This window comes from Bos mutus, chromosome 11, assembly GCF_027580195.1.
Source record: "Bos mutus isolate GX-2022 chromosome 11, NWIPB_WYAK_1.1, whole genome shotgun sequence".
NCBI classification, from domain to species: Eukaryota; Metazoa; Chordata; class Mammalia; order Artiodactyla; family Bovidae; genus Bos; species Bos mutus.
Window position 1 is genome coordinate 69138060 of NC_091627.1, and position 14790 is coordinate 69152849.

The 14790-nt window shown below is 39.9% G+C and overlaps 1 protein-coding gene across 1 annotated transcript in view; it reads right to left on the minus strand.

Annotated features, from left to right (window-relative positions):
• EML6 (EMAP like 6) overlaps positions 1-14790 on the minus strand; it is a 286960-nt gene that overhangs the window by 107987 nt on the left and 164183 nt on the right.

A 14790-nucleotide genomic window follows, 5' to 3' on the forward strand; every position in this document is an offset into this window, starting at 1 on the left:
AAAGTCAAACAGATTCCAACTCTGATCTGGAGATGCCGGTTGATGATAATTCAATAATTATAAAGTAAACACTTTCTCTCCACATCTCAGTAGACCTTGCTGGGCTATCCCTTGCGGCCTTGACCTTTACATCTTCCTTAGACAGGATTTAACCCATCTCTTTGGAGCTGTTTTAAAAATGCCCACAATTCTAAAAACATCAAACTCATAGAAAAACATGGTAGATTTGTAGTTATGAGGAGGTAGGGGGTTGGGGAGATGGTGAGATGTTGGCCAAAGATATACTTTCAGTATGAGATGAATAACTTCTGGGGAGCTATTATACAGCATGGTGACTGTATTTAATAATACTGTCTTATATATTTGACAGTGGCTAAGAGAGCAGGCCTTAAATGTTCTCAGCATGTGTGTGTAAATGACTGAGGTCATGGATATGTTAACTCACCTTAAAGTAGTGATCATTTCACAACATTTACATACATGAAATCACCATGTTGTACACTTTAAACATATACAATGTTATTTGTCAATTTTATCTGAATAAAGCTGGAAAAATATGTCCACAAATTATTTGATACAAATCAAAACAAATAGACTGTCAAAAGTAAAGGTGTGTGACATCCAAGAGGAGGTTATAAAAGACACTACGGATGCATCCTTGCTCTTTCCTGGATCTCTAGATACCATGTGATGAGGACAGCCAAGCAGCTCAGGGAGAGGCTCACATGGCAAGGAACTGAGGCCTTCTGCCAAGAGCCAGATGAGGGAACATCTTGGAAGAGGATCTTTGGCCTCAGTCTAGTCTTCAGATGACTGTAGCCTCATGAGAGACCTGGAACTAGAATCATCCAGCTAAGCTGCTCCTGAATCCCTGACTCCCCAAAACTGTGAGATAATAAATGATTATTGATTTAAGCTGCTAAATTTGGGAGGGGGATAATTTGTTATACAGCCATAGCTAGCTCATACACCCTTGGTAGGCTAGAACTAGAACTTTCAAACATTAGTGTCATCAAATTTGTTGTTTAGTTGCTAAATAGTGTCTGACTCTTTTGTGAGCCCATGGACTGTAGCCTGAGGGGCTCCTCTGTCCATGGAATTTCCCAGGCAAGAATACTGCAGTGGCTTGCCATTTCCTACTCCAGGGTATCTTCCTGACCCAAGTATCGAACCTGTGTCTCCTGTACTGGCAGCCAGGTTCTTTACCACTGAGCCACCAGGGAAGGCACCAGTGTCATCAATATTCAGGCCTTATTTCTCTGATCTTCCTTCCTGTCCTCTTTCTCCCTCGCTTACTTGGCTCTAGTCTCGCTAGCCTCTCTGCATGCCAGGCCCTCTTCTGCCTCTGTCTTTTGCGCTTGTGTTCAGTCTGGAATGCTCTTTCCCTGCATCTCTGAATGGCTGGCTCCCTCCCCTCTTTCAGGTTTCTAGTCATATGAACCTGTATCAGTGAGCCCTGCTTTGGCCACTCCTGCTTAAAATAGCAACAACCTACTGCCCCCGTGAGCACTACTCCCACTCTGTGCCTTATTTTTCATCACAGCACTTCTCACCAACAGATGTGTTTTTATTATTTTGTTTATTGACTATGTCTCCTCAGTAGGACAAGAGCTCCAGGGATTTCTGCTGGACCTATCTCCAGCCTCTAGAATAGCATTTAAATATTTATTGCATACATGAAGGTCACATCCATCCGTTCCAAGGTTTTCCTTAAGACACTGAGTGGCTGTACAAAACCTCCTGGACCCTAAGGAAGGCTCATCCCTCAGCTCTCATCTCCTCTCTATTGATTCTTTCTCCTTGGCTTTAAACATGGTTGATAATCCCTTGACTGCCAAACATTCAGTTCCAGCCCTGACTGAACTCTCTCCAGAGTGTTGACGGCTTGTGTGCAATGCCCACTTGGATGTCTAATAGTTGCTTCAAACTTATCATGGACAAACCAGGAGCTTACCCTTCCCTTCCTACTCTGTTACCACCATAACACGCATACACACACACACACACACACACTTTTACTTTCATTTTCCCGTCTCTGTAGATGGCACTAGCATTCAGCCCATTGATCAAACCTAAAATTTAGGAGTCATCCTCAATCCCTCTCTTTCCTTCTATTCCCACTCCCAATCCACGAGTGTGGTCTTCAGGTCTAACTTTACATTGTTTTCTAGGCTCAACCACCTCTCTTCACATCCGTTCCTGACATCTTTGTCCAAGTTACATCCTCTATCACTCAGGCTCTTGTGATAATCTCTACTTGAAGCCTCCTCTTCACTATTCCACTCCACACAATATCAAAGTGGTATTTTAAAAACATAAATTGGTCATGTCACTCTTCCACTTAAAATCTCAATAGTTTTCCATTGCACTTAGAATAAGACCCACATTTCTAACGGTTGCTTTAAGGCCCTTCATGCCTGGCCCCACTGCCCTTCCAGCCTCGCACTGCACAACTCTCCCATCGTTGGTCAAGCTCTAGTCATGCTGATCTTTCTCTTCTTGCATCAAGCTCATCTAAGCTCTACTGAAGGTCAGAACTTTTCCTTCCAAGGTCTACTGTTTCTGCAACTCAAGTCTTACAGTATCCAGGAGACCTGGCATAGGAGGTGATTGTTCCAGGACTCTGGTGTGTGTGTGTGTTAATCTGAAGGATTAACAGAAGGGTAGCACACAAATGAAACATGGAGATCCTCAGCCTTGAGCCTGCCCTTGCAGGGGTAGATGCCAAGGGTGTTAAGATATGACAAATGTCAATAAGCAAGGCTTTGGATTTTATCTCATGTCAGTGTCTGGGGGTTGATGGTCAAACAGGATGTTGTCTACATCAGGGGTCCCCACCCCCAGGCCACTGGGCTCATACCAGTTCACGGCCTGTTAGGAACCAGGCTGCACAGCAGGAGGTAAGCAGCGGGCAAAACTGAAACTACTTCCCCCCTACCACAGTCCTTGGAAAAATGGTCTTCCACAAAACCAGTCCCTGGTGCCAAAAAGGTTGGGGACTGCTGGTCTAAATGACATCATGGAAAATTATCAGTAACGACCCTAATTATATTAAGATTTAATAACTGTCAAAATGAGGAAAACAAATTGGTTCTGCTATATAACAATAATACAGTGAAAGTGTGAAAGCGAAAGTCGCTCAGTCGTGTCCCACTCTTTGCAACCCCATGGACAATACAGTCCATGGAATTCTGGAATACTGGAGTGGGTAGCTTTCCCTTCTCCAGATCCTCCCAACCCAGGGATTCAACCCAGGTCTCCTGCATTGCAAGTGGATTCTTAACCAGCTGAGCCACCAGGGAAATCCAAGAATACTGGAGTGGGTAGCCTGCCCCTTCTTCAGTGGAGACCCAGGAATCGAACCGGGGTCTCCTGCATTGCAGGTGGATTCTTTACCAACTAAGTTATCAGCAAAGCCAACAATAATACAAATTGTAGTCATTTTCATTAGCCATAGAACATTTATGTCTAATTATTATGAGAGAGAATACTATGCTCATATAATTGTAAATGTCAATTAACTTGATTGTGAGTTTTATTTAATCACAATGGAAAATTATAATGTTTGCTCAGTCTCCATACTCTCTCACAGTCATCAGCCCCTACTCTTATTTGCCTGTTCACAGGTTCAAAAGTTGGGGGAATACTTGTCACTGGTACCTTGGTTAAAGGAAGACAGCTGTACCAACTATCACCATTCTCATCAGAAACACTGTTATAAACTACTCGGTTGGAAGTTTTGGCACAAGAAGTCCATGAGAGGCCTAAATGACTTGAGGCAAAATTACAAGATGTATAAACTCTGTATCAGGAAAAGTAGAACAAGTCAATTTGCCATGAGGACACGGATACTTCTGCAGATTGTGGGTGGGTTTTATTACTCTCACCTACTGTCACTCTGGCTGTCAGCCTCTCCTTGTTCATTCAGATGTCTTCTCTCTGCAGATTGTGGGTGGGTTTTATTACTCTCACCTACTGTCACTCTGGCTGTCAACCTCTCCTTGTTCATTCAGATGTCTTCTGGCCCCCTTCATCCTCAGGGTGGTTTTATAATAAGAATATCTCATTTTGACAAGTAGCAGTACTCACCATACCTCCCACCTCACCCCTTCCCTTCCTAATAAGCAAACCCAAAGTCTACATTTCCATTGCTATTTGCTAAACCCAATCCACCCTACAAGGCTCAGTGATACATAAAAAATATCAACTCTCACTGGATTGTCAAGTCCTGATACTTGAGGCCAACAGTATTGTTTCTGACCCTCAAGATGTTTCTTCTGAATGCTGATATTCCAGATACCTTCTGGTTAGTTAACTTCTGCAAGTACGTTACTCAATCTAACAAGACATGCCCTATTACTCAAAAGACCCGTTAGGGTGAGAGAGAACAGTTTGAATTAGGCATGTTGAGGTAATGCTGTGCCTTGAGCATTTAATTTTAAAAAATTTTTTGTATCAAACAGACCTAAATTCTACTTTCTTCATTTCTTTAAAAAAATTGTTTTTAATTGAAGGATAATTGATTTACAGAATTTTGTTGTTTTCTATCAAACCTCAACATGAATCAGCCATCAGTTCAGTTCAGTTCAGTTCAGTCGCTCAGTCGTGTCTGACTCTTTGCGACCCCATGAATTGCAGCACGCCAGGCCTCCCTGTCCATCACAAACTCCCGGAGTTTACTCAGACTCACGTCCATCGAGTCGGTGATGCCACCCAGCCATCTCATCCTCTGTCGTCCCCTTCTCCTCCTGCCCCCATTCCCTCCCAGCATCAGAGTCTTTTCCAAAGAGTCAACTCTTCACATGAGGTGGCCAAAGTACTGGAGTTTCAGCTTCAGCATCATTCCTTCCAAAGAAATCCCAGGGCTGATCTCCTTCAGAATGGACTGGTTGGATCTCCTTGCAGTCCAAGGGACTCTCAAGAGTCTTCTCCAACACCACAGTTCAAAAGCATCAATACCAACTCTCACATCCATACATGACCACTGGAAAAACCATAGCCTTGACTAGACGGACCTTTGTTGGCAAAGTAATGTCTCTGCTTTTGAATATGCTATCTAGGTTGGTCATAACTTTCCTTCCAAGGAGTAAGCGACTTTTAATTTCATGGCTGCAGTCACCATCTGCAGTGATTTTGGAGCCCAAAAAAATAAAGTCTGACACTGTTTCCACTGTTTCTCCATCTATTTGCCATGAAGTGATGGGACCAGATGCCATGATCTTCGTTTTCTGAATGTTGAGCTTTAAGCCAACTTTTTCACTCTCCACTTTCACTTTCATCAAGAGGCTTTTTAATTCCTCTTCACTTTCTGCCAAAGGTATACATATGTCCCCTCACTTTTGAACCTCCCTCCCATCCCCCCTCCACTACCACCCATCTAGGTTGATACAGAGCCCCTGTTTGAGTTTCCTGAGCCATTCAGCACATTCCCATTGGCTATCTATTTTACATATGGTAATGTAAGTTTCCATGTTACTCTTTCCATACATTTCACCCTCTCCTCCCCTTTCCCCATGTCCATAAGTCTATTCTCCATGTCTGTTTCTCCATTGCTGCCCTGTGAATGAATTCTTCAGAACCATTTTTCTAGATTCCATGTATGTGCGTTAGAATACGATATTTACCTTTCTCTTTCTGACTCACTTGACTCTGTGTAATAGGTTCTAGGTTCATCCACCTCATCAGAACTGACTCGAATGTGTCCTTTTATGGCTGAGTAATATTCCATTGTGCATATGTACCAGAACTTCTTTATCCATTCATCTGTCGATGGACATCTAGGTTGCTTCCATGTTCTAGCTATTGTAAGTAGTGCTGCAATGAACAATGGGATACATGTGTCTTTTTCAACCCTGGTTTTCTCAGGGTATATGCCTAGGAGTGGGATTGCTCGGTCATACGGTAGTTTTATTGCTAGTTTTTTAAGGAATCTCCATACTGTCTTCCATAGTGGCTGTATCAATTTACATTCCCATCAACAGTGCAAGAGCATTCCCTTTTATCCACACCCTCTCTAGCATTTAGTTTATAGACTTTTTGATGATGGACATTCTGACTGGTGTGAGGTGATATCTCATTGTGGTTTTGATTTGCATTTCTCTAATAATGAGTGATATTGAGGATCTTTTCATGTGTTTGTTAGCCATCTTTATGCCTTCTTTGGAGAACTGTCTGTTTAGGTCTTTTTCCACTTTTTGATTGGGTTGTTTGTTTTTCTGGTATTGAGTTGTATAAGCTGCTTGTATATTTTGGAAATTAATCCTTTGTCAGTTGTTTCATTTCCTATTATTTTCTCCTATTCCAAGGGTTGTCTTTTCACCTTGCTTATAGTTTCATTTGCTGTGCAAAAGCTTTTAGGTTTAATCAGGGCCCACTTGTTTACTTTCGTTTTTATTTTCATTACTCTAGGAGATGGGTCATAGAGGATCTTGCTTTGATTTATGTCATCGAGTGTTCTGCCTATGTTTTCCTCTAAGAGTTTTATAGTTTCTGGTCTTATATTTAGGTCTTTAATCCATTTTATCTTTGTGTATGGTGTTAGGAAGTGTTCTAATTTCATTCTTTTACATGCAGCTGTCCAGTTTTCCCAGCACCACTCACTGAAGAGGCTGTCTTTGCCCCACTGTATATTCTTGCTTCCTTTGTCAAAATTAAGGTACCCATAGGTGCATGGGTTTATTTCTGGGCTTTCTATCTTGTTCCATTGGTCTGTACTTCTGTTTTTGTGCCAGTACCATACTGTCTTGATGACTGTAGTTTTGTAGTATAATCTGAAGTCAGGAAGGTGATTCCTCCAGCTCCATTCATTCTTCCTTCTCAAGACTGCTTTGGCTATTCAGGGTCTTTTGTGTTTCCATATGAATTGTGAAATTTTTTGTTCTAGTTCTGTGAAAAATGCCATTGGTAATTTGATAGGGATTGCATTGAATCTGTAGATTGCATTTGGTAGTATAATCATTTTCATAATATTGATTCTTCCTACCCAGGAACATGGAATATCTCTCCATCTGTTTATGTCATCTTTGATTTCTTTTGTTAGTGTCTTATAATTTTCTCTGTACAGTTCTTTTGTCTCCTTAGGTAAGTTTATTCTTAGATATTTAATTCTTTTTGTTGCAATGGTGAATGGGATTGATTCCTTAATTTCTCTTTCTGATTTTTCATTGTTAGTATATAGAAATGAAAGTGATTTCTGTGTATTGATTTTGTATCCTGCAACTTTTCTAAATTCACTGATTAGCTCTAGTAATTTTCTGATACGATCTTTAGTGTTTTCTATGTACAGTATCATGTCATCTGCAAACAGTGAGAGATTTACTTCTTCTTTTCCGATTTGGATTCCCTTTCTTTTTCTTCTCTGATTGCTAGGACTTCCAGAATTATGTTGAATAACAGTGGTGAAATTGGACACCCTTGTCTTGTTCCTGATCTTAGGGAAGATGTTTTCAGTTTCTCACCATTGAGGACGTTTGTATATTGCCCTTACTTTGTTGACATAGGTTCCTTCTATGCCCATTTTTTGAGGAGTTTTAATCATAAATGGCTGCTGAATTTTGTCAAAGGCTTTTTCTGCATCTATTGAGATGGTGATATGGTTTTTATCTTTCAGTTTGTTAATATGGTATATCACATTGACTGATTTGCATATATTGAAGAATCCTTGCATTCCTGGGATAAACCCAACTTGATCATGGTGTATGAGCTTTTTGATGTGTTGCTGAATTCTGTTTGCTAAAATTTTGTTGAGAATTTTTGCATCTATGTTCATCAGTGATATTGGCCTGTAGTTCTGTTTTTTTGTGTGTGTCGTCTTTGTCTGATTTTGGTATCAGGGTGATGGTGACCTTGTAGAATGAGTTTGGAAGTGATCCTTCCTCTGCAATTTTTTGAGAGTTTTAGAAGGATGGGCATTTGCTCTTCTCTAAATGTTTGATAGAATTCTCCTGTGAAGCCATCTGGTCCTGGGCTTTTGCTTTTGCTGGGAGATTTTTGATCCCAGCTTTGGTCTCAGTGTTTGTAATTGGGTTGTTCATAATTTCTATTTCTTCCTGGTTCAGTCTTGGAAGATTGAACTTTTCTAAGAATCTGTCCATTTCTTCCAGATTATCCATTTTATTGACATATAGTTGTTCATAATAGTCTCTTATAATCTTTCGTATTTTTGCATTGTCTGTTGTAACCTCTCCTTTCTCATTTCTAATTTTGTTGGTTTGATTCTTCTTTTTTTCTTGATGAGTCTGGCTAAAGGTTTTTTGATTTTGTTTATCTTCTCAAAGAACCAGCTTTTAGTTTTATTAATCTTTACTATTGTTTCTTTAATTTATTCATTTATTTCTGCTCAGATCTTTATTATTTTTTTCCTTCTACTAATTCTGGGGGTTTTTTGTTCTTCTTTTTCCAGTTATTTTAGATATAAAGTTAGGCTATTTGGTGTTTTTCTTGTTTCTTGAGGTAGGATTGTATTGCTATAAACTTCTCTCTTAGGACTGCTTTTGCTGCGTCCCATAGGTTGTGAGTTTCTGTGTTTTCATTGTCATTTGTTTCTAGAAATTTTTTAATTTCCCTTTTGATTTCTTCAAGAACCTGTTGGTTATTCAGAAACATGTTGTTTAATCTCCATGTGTTTTTGTTTCTTACAGTTTTTTTCTTGTAATTGATATGTAGTCTCATAGCATTGTGGTTGCAGAAGATGCTTGATACCATTTCAATTTTCTTAAACTTACAGAGGTTTGATTTGTGACCCAAGAAGTGGTCTATCCTGGAGAATGTTCCATGTTCACTTGAGATGAAGGTGTATTCTTCTACATTTGGATGGAATGTCCTGAAGATACCAATGAGATCCATCTCACCTAATGTATCATTTAAGACTTGTGCTTCCTTATTAATTTTCTGTTTTGATGATCTGTCCATTGGTGTGAATAGGGTGTTAAAGTCTCCTACTATTACTGTGTTACTGTCAATTTCTCCTTTTATGTCTGTTAGTGTTTGTCTTATGTATTGAGGTGCTCCTATGTTGGGTGCATAGATATTTACAATTGTTGTGTCTTCCTCTTGGATTGACCCCTTGATCATTATGTAGTGTCCTTTCTTATCTCTTATAATCTTCTTTATTTTAAGGTCTATTTTGTCTGATATGAGGATTGCTACTCCAGCTTTCTTTTGCTTCCCATTTGCATGGAATATATTTTTCCATCCTCTCACTTTCAGTCTATATGTGTCTTTAGGTCTGAAGTGGGTTTCTTGTTACACAGCATATATATGGATCTTGTTTTTGTATCCATTCAGCCAGTCTGTGTCTTTTGGGTGGAGCATTTAATCCATTTACATTTAAAGTAATTATTGATATATATGTTCCTATTGCCATTTTCTTGATTGTTTGGGGTTGATTTTGTAGATCTTTTTTCTTCTCTTATATTTCTTGACTATATAAGTCCATTTAATATTTGTTGTAAAGCTGATTTGGTGGTACTGAATTCTCTTAACTTTGCTTATCTGAAAAGCTTTTGATTTCTCCATCAATTTTGAATGAGATCCTTGCCAGGTACAGTAATCTTGGTTGTAGATTTTTCCCTTTGAGTACTTTAAATATATCCTGCCATTCCCTTCTGGCCTGCAGAGTTTCTGCTGAAAGATCAGCTGTTAAGCGTATGGGGTCTCCCTTGCAAGTTTCTTGTTGCTTCTCCCTTGCTGCTTTTGATATTCTTTCATTTAGACTTTGTTATTTTGATTAGTATGTGTCTTGGTGTGTTTCTCCTTGGTTTTATCCTGTATGGGGCTCTTTGTGCCTCTTGGACTTGATTATTTCCCTTTTCTGTGTTGAGGAAATTTTCAACTATAATCTCTTCAAAAATTTTCTCATACCCTTTCTTCTTCTCTTCTTCTTCTGGGACCCCTATAATTTGAATGTTGGTGCATTTGATATTGTCCCAGAGGTCTCTGAGACTATCCTCAGTTCTTTTCAGTCTTTTTACTCTATTCTGCTCTTCAGAAGTCGTTTCCACCATTTTATCTTCCAGCTCACTGAATTCGTTCTTCTGCTTCAGATATTCTGCTATTGATTCCTTCTAGAATATTTTAAATTTCAGGAATTGTGTTGTCTCTGCGTGTTTATTCTTTAATTCTTCTAGGTCTTTGTTAATTGATTCTTGCATTTTCTCCATTTTGCTTTCAAGGTTTTTGATCATCTTTGCTATCATTATTCTGAATTCTTTTTCAGGTAGTTTGCCTATTTCCTCTTCATTTATTTGGACTTCTGTGTTTCTAGTTTGTTCCTTCATTTGTGTAGTATTTCTCTGCTTTTTCATTATTTTCTTTTTAACTTATTGAGTTTGAGGTCTCCTTTTCCCAGCCTTCAAGGCTGAATTCTTTTTTCCTTTTGGTTTCTGCCCTCTAAGGTTGGTCCAGTGGTTTGTCTAAGCTTCTTATAGGGTGGGATTTGTGCTGAGTTTTTGTTTGTTTGTTTTTCCTCTGATGAGCAAGGCTGAGTGAGGTGGTAATCCTGTCTGCTGATGATTGGGTTTGTATTTTTGTTTTGTTTGGACTTCCCTGGTGGCTCAGACAGTAAAGCAGCTGTCTACAGTGCGGGAGACCCAGGTTTGATCCCTGGGTCAGGAAGCTCCCCTGGAGAAGGAAATGGCAATCCACCCCAGTACTATTGCCTGGAAAATCCCATTGACAGAGGAGCCTGGTAAGCTACAGTCCATGGGGTTGCAAAGAGTCGGACATGACTGAGCGACTTCACTTTCTTTTCCTTTTTTCCTTTTGTTTAGATGAGGGGTCCTGCACAGGGTGTTATTGGTGGTTGGGTGATGCTGGGTCTTTGTGTGAGTTCTCACTATTTGATACTCCTTAGTGTTAGTTCTCTGGTAGTCTAGGGTCTTGGAGTCAGTGCTCCCACTCCAAAGGCTCAGAGCTTGACCTCTGGTCAGGAACAAAGATTCCACAAGTGGCTTGTTATGGCATTAAGTGAGATTAAAACAAAAATCCCAAAACAAGAAACCAAAGATGAACCCCAGACAAATGGCAGTTACAAAATCAGGCAAATAATAATTAAAATAATAGATATACACATATACATATACACCTATGAGCAAAGTCAAAACAGTCCAACAAAAATAAAGTAGACTGACCTGGCAAACAAAGGAAATAAAAAATTATATTTACCAGTTAAGAATAAAACTAACTAAAGCACAAACTGGAAAATAAAATTAAAGCAAGGTGCCAAGTGAGGAATAAAGTAATGAAAACAAAACTAACATATATGTTGAGAGGAAAGGAAAGAAAGAAAAGAAAGAAAGAAAGAAAAGATATGCAAAGTTAAATAGAGGTAGATGAAGAAGATTTACATACATTAAAGATTAACTGCAAGGGGAAAAGAACAGTAGGAAAGGCAAACAAAGGAATCAATGTAGAAAAAATATAATAGGTTTAAGAACATTAAAAATTAAAATTATAAAATAGAGAAAAGAAAAAAAAAAGGAAAACTCCACAGAACTGCAAAGGTCCAATGTAGAGGCAAAGGTTTATAACAACAATAAAAAGTGTGACTGAATATACACATATACATATACACCCATAAGCAAAATCAAAACAGTCCAACAAAAATAAAGTACAATAGATTGACCTGGCAAATTATATCTACCAGAACAAACCTAAGCAGGAGCGGTGGCTGCTCAGCGCAGGAATGGCCGAGAGGAGGTACCCCATGCCCGAGGACAGGTGCCGTAGCCGAGAGGAGATGCCCCACCTTCAAGGTCAGGAGTGGGGGCTGAGAGGAGATACTCAACATCCAAGGTAAGGAGCAATGGCTGTGCTTTGCTGGAGCAGCCGTGAAGAGATACCCCACATCCAAGGTAAGAGAAACCCAAGTAAGATGGTAGGTGGTGAGAGACGGCATCAGAGGGCAGACTGAAATGTGAAACCACAATCAGAAAACTAACCAATCTGATCACATGGTCCACAGCCTTGTCTAACTCAGTGAAATTAAGCCATGCCATGTGGGGCCACTCAAGATGGATGGGTCATGGTGGAGAGGTCTCACAGAATGTGGTCTGCTGGAGAAGGGAATGGCAAACCACTTCAGTATTCTTGCTTGAGAACCCCATGAACAGTATGAAAAGGCAAAAAGATAGGACAGAGAAAGGGGAACTCCCCGGGTCGGTAGGTGCCCAATATGATAGTGGAGATCAGTGGAGAAATAACTCCAGAAAGAATGAACGGATGGAGCCAAAGCAAAAACAACACCCACTTGTGGATGTGACTGGTGATACAAGCAAGGTCCAATGCTGTAAAGAGCAATATTGCATAGGAACCTGGCATGTTAGGTCCATGAATCAAGGCAAACTGGAAGTGGTCAAACAGGAGATGGCAAAAGTAAACATCAACATTCTAGGAATTAGCAAACTAAAATGGACTGGAATGGGTGAATTTAACTCAGATGACCATTATATCTACTACTGTGGGTAAGAATCCCTTAGAATAAATGGAGTAGCCATTATAGTCACCAGAAGAGTCTGAAATGCAGTACTTGGATGCAATCTCAAAAACAGAATGATCTCTCATTTCCAAGGCAAACCATTCAATATCATGGTAATCCAAGTCTATGCCCTGACCAGTCATGCTGAAGAAGCTGAAGTGGAATGGTTCTATGAAGACCTACAAGACCTTTTAGAACTAACACCCAAAAAAGATGTCCTTTTCATTACAGGGGACTGGAATGCAAAAGTAGGAAGCCAAGAAACACCTGGAGTAACAGGCAAATTTGGCCTTGGAGTACAGAATGAAGCAGGGCAAAGCCTAATAGAGTTTTGCCAAGAGAACACATTGATCATAGCAAACACCCTCTTCTAACAACACAAGAGAATACTCTACACATGGACATCACCAGATGGCCAACACTGAAATCAGACTGATTATATTCTTTGCAGCCAAAGATGGAGAAGCTCTATACAGTCAGCAAAAACAAGACCAGGAGCTGACTGTGGCTCAGACCATGACTCCTTATTGCCAAATTCAGACTTAAATTGAAGAAAGTGGGGAAAACCACTAGACCATTCAGGTATGACCTAAATCAAATCCCTTATGATTATACAGTAGAAATGAGAAATAGATTTAAGGGCCTAGATCTGATAGAGTGTCTGATGAACTATGGAAGAGGTTCGTGACATTGTACAGGAGACAGGAAACAAGACCATCCCCAAGAAAAAGAAATGCATAAAAGCAAAATGGCTGTCTGAGGAGGCCTTACAAATAGCTGTGAAAAGAAGAGAAATGAAAAGCAAAAGAGAAAAGAAAAGATACACCCATCTGAATGTAGAGTTCCAAAGAATAGCAAGGAGAGATAAGAAAGCCTTCCTCAGTGATCAATGCAAAGAAATAGAGGAAAATAACAGAATGCGAAAGACTAGAGATCTCTTCAAGAAAATTAGAGATATCAAGGGAACATTTCATGCAAAGATGGGCTCAATAAAGGACAGAAATGGTATGGACCTAACAGAAGCAGAAGATATTAAGAAGAGGTGGCTAAAATACACAGAAGAACTGTACAAAAAAGATCTTCATGACCCAGATAATCACGATGGTGTGATCACTCACCTAGAGCCAGACATCCTGGAATGTGAAGTCAAGTGGGTCTTAGTAAGTATCACTACAAACAAAGCTAGTGGAGGTGATGGAATTCCAGTTGAGCTCTTTCAAATCCTGAAAGATGATGCTGTGAAAGTGCCACAGTCAATATGCCAACAAATTTGGAAAACTCAGCAGTGGCCTCAGGACTGGAAAAGGTCAGTTTTCATTCCAATCCCAAAGGAAGGCAATGTCAAAGAATGCTCAAACTACCGCACAATTGCACTCATCTCACACGCTAGTAAAGTGATGCTTAAAATTCTTCAAGCCAGACTTCAGCAATACGTGAACTTCCAGATATTCAAGCTCGTTTTAGAAAAGGCAGAGGAACCAGAGATCAAATTGCCAACATCCACTGGATCATTGAAAAAGCAAGAGAGTTCCAGAAAAACATCTATTTCTGCTTTATTGACTATGCTAAAGCCTTTGACTGTGTGGATCACAATAAACTGTGGAAAATTCTGAAAGAGATGGGAATACCAGATCACCTGACCTGCCTCTTGAGAAAGCTGTATGCAAGTCAGGAAGCAACAGTGAGAAATGGACATGGAACAACAGACTGGTTCCAAATAGGAAAAGGAGTACGTCAAAGCTGTATATTGTCATCCTGCTTATTTAACTTATATGCGGAGTACCTGATGAGAAACTCTGGGCTGGAAGAAGCAGAAGCTGGAATCAAAAGACTGCCAGGGGAAATATCAATAACCTCAGATATGCAGATGATACCACCCTTATGGCAGAAAGTGAAGAGGAACTAAAAAGCCTCTTGATGAAAGTGAAAGAGGAGAGTGAAAAAGTTGGCTTAGAGCTCAACATTCAGAAAACTAAGATCATGGCATCCGGTCCCATTACTTCATGGCAAATACATAGGGAAACTGTGGAAACAGTGTCTGACTTTATTTTGGGGGGCTCCAAAATCACTGCAGATGGTGATTGCAACCATGAAATTAAAAGACTTGCTTGCTCCTTGGAAGGAAAGTTATGACCAACCTAGACAGCATATTAAAAAGCAGAGACATTACTTTGTCAACAAAGGTCCATCTAGTTAAGGCTATGGTTTTTCCAGTAGTCATGTATGCATGTGAGAGTTGGACTATAAAGAAAGGTGAGTGCTGAAGTATTGTTGCTTTTGAACTGTGGTGTTGGAGAAGACTCTTGAGAGTCCCT